Source organism: Tenrec ecaudatus, chromosome 2, assembly GCF_050624435.1.
Source record: "Tenrec ecaudatus isolate mTenEca1 chromosome 2, mTenEca1.hap1, whole genome shotgun sequence".
NCBI lineage: Eukaryota > Metazoa > Chordata > Mammalia > Afrosoricida > Tenrecidae > Tenrec > Tenrec ecaudatus.
The window spans coordinates 5,977,589-5,980,567 of record NC_134531.1 but is presented as its reverse complement, the minus strand read 5'-3'; positions in this window follow the sequence as shown (position 1 = coordinate 5,980,567).

The following is a 2,979-nucleotide window of genomic DNA, read 5'->3' as shown; positions in this document are numbered from 1 at the left end:
CAGGAGCAATCATTCTAGACCAAAACAGAATCTATAATGAGCCTGCCAGACCCCAAAACAGGAACCCAGAGGCATGAAGCTTTGGTAGGACGGCAGTCGCAGTAGATGGACTGAGGCAAACATGACTGAGCAGCCTTCAGGTGGCATGACGGCACTGAGATGGGCTCTGAGAAGGACACCACAGCAATACCCAGAGGAGAGTCACCTTCGGGCTGCAGGCTTTGCTTGGTTGTGTCCGCCGCCTTGGCTTTGAGACAACCTTTTCAGCGATGTGTCTGGGAAAGGTAATCATCTCCTCCTCTCTTCCCCCCTCAAGTCCGTTTCTACAGGTCACACACACACACCTCAAAGTCCTCACTCACGTGGCTGCAGGGATGCAGAAAACTGCATGCATTTCTATGCATAACGTTCTTGTCCTAGGAAAGGAAGGATGGGGTTATTGGGATCCAAGCCAAGGATACCAAATTCTGGAGCAGCTCTGAGACCACCTGAGAAAGAGCAAAGGGCAAGGACCCTTGTCTAGGTCGAGCGTTTGTTTTTTTTTTCTTCACGTGTCTCCCTTCCATCTATCCACCATTTCATATTCACACCTAGTGTCACTCTATTTTTTAATACATCTTTTTATAGGGGACTTGTACAGCTCTTATCACAATCTATCCATCCATCGTGTCAAGCACATTTGTACATTTGTTGCCATCATCATTTTCAAAATATTTGCCTTCTACTTGAGCCCTTGATATCAGTTCCTCATTTCCCCCTTCCCTCCCTCACCTTTCCTTGCTCATGAACCCTTGATAATTTATGTTATTATTATTTTTTCATGTCTTACACTGACTGATGTCTCCCTTCACCAACTTTTCTGTTGTTCATCCCCCTGGGAGGGGGTTATATGTAGATCATTGTAATCTGTTTCCCCTTTCTCTCCCCCACCCTCCACCTTCCCCTTCCCCTCCTGGTATGGCTACTCACATTATTGGTCCTGAGAGGTTATCTATCCTAGATTTCCTGATTCCAGTTCTGATCCGTACCCACGTACACATTCTGGTTGAGCCAGATTTGTAAGGTGGAATTGGGGTCATGATAGTGGGGGAGAGGGAGCATTACAGAGTTAGAGGAACGTTGTATGTTTCATCAGTGCTGTATTGCACTCTTACTGGCTCATTTCCTCCCCACAACTTTTCTGTAAGGGGATGTCCAGTTGCTTACAGATGGGCTTTGGTGGGTCTCCATTCCACACTCCCCCTCATTCACAGTGATACGATATTTTGTTCTGGGTCTTTGATGCTTGATACCAGATCCTATTGACACCTCGTGATCACACAGGTAGGCTTCTTCCATGTGGGCTTTGTTGCTTCTGAGCTAGATGGCCACTTATTTACCTTCAAGCCTTTAAGACCCCAGACACTATATCTTTTGATAGCCGGCACCATCAGCTTTCTTCAACACATTTGCTTATGCACCCTCTTTGTCTTCAGCGGTCGTGCAGGGAAGGTGAGCATCACGGAATGCCAGTTTAATAGAACAAAGTGTTCTTGCATTGAGGGAGTACTTGAGTAGAAGTCCAATGTCCATCTGCTACCTTAATACTAAACCTATAAATATATATACATATATCTATTTCCCCATTGTCATATATTACTATATTTACATATGGACATGCCTGTATTTAGACCTTTATAAATGCCCTTTGCTTCCTAGTTCTTTCCTCTATTTCCTTTTACTTTCTTCTTGTCCCACTATCATGTTCAACCTCTTTTTGAGAATGATCCTGAAGCATGGGGCTGGATCCTAGGGATCTAGAAAACTGCCCAGAAACCCTTCCCTGGACTTCCAAAGCCCTACCAACCCTTGAGAGAGGACTCCACCCCTGGCAACCCATTGAGAGGTCCCTTAAGCATGATAGGCAGAGATGAATGACTCAACCAATGAGGCCCACTCATCTCCAGACCAGGGAGACATTCAGCTTTCTCCTTGAGATGTCCTGGGGGTATATGCTGGTCAGTGGCTCTGTGTAACAAAAAAGGATGGCCAACAGGATGCCCCTTGTCCTTAATCAAACAAATGGCAGCGAATTGCAAGGAGGTCATGAAGGGGGAAAACCTGTCTGGTCTTCATTTCAAACCGGGAAAGTCACCCAGAAATGCACCACTTCCTGGGTTTTGTTAACTTCCTCCCTCCCTCCCTCGCATTTCATTTCCTTTGAGGGCTTTACTAGGACATAATCTTTTGGATTTGCTCAGATCTGAGAAGCGTATTATCATTCCTGAGCTATTATCGCATGTCCTCTCTGGTTGTTACTGTCAGTAGTTATTTGGAAGGATGTGTGAAGTAAATTCATAAATATGTTTAAAATATGTATTCATGTAGATCTGGTCCTTTGGAGGAAAGCTGCAAGTGTAATCAAAATTGAATGTGATTAAGTTTTGTAGTCTAATTGAACCACTCTTGGCTGCTAGACACTAGTTTGCAAACACCCAGATAAGATAAAAATCAGGGATTCTGAGAGGACAGAGGAATACACTCCCAAATTCATAATTCTCTTCCAAGTGCTTCATTTCTTTTACAACCCCACTCTTACTAAGCCTGATGCTATGTTAATAATATTTAATATTTTATGTGACAATAGGGCCTGAGACTGCAATTAAAGTAAATTATTTTATTAATAAAATATTAATGGAAGTGGCAGCAGTGGAGAGTCTGCCACACTGGTTTGGAGGTGGTCTTATTTTGTAATCTCTTGTTGAGGGAGAGGGTGGGCTGTCGCTGGCCCCTCTCTAACCCCACACAGGCATTTCCCTGTGGAAAGTCCCTCCTGCAGGGACAGAGAACTCTGTGGGTCACACACAGGCAGAGGGCAATGAAGCAGCCTGCCCTGCTAGCAACATGGCCATGGAAAGTCCAGATTCCTTGAGACGTTCAGCAGAAACACTGCTCTCATCAGATGGACCAACCCCTGCCATTCAGCAGACACAGCCTGGC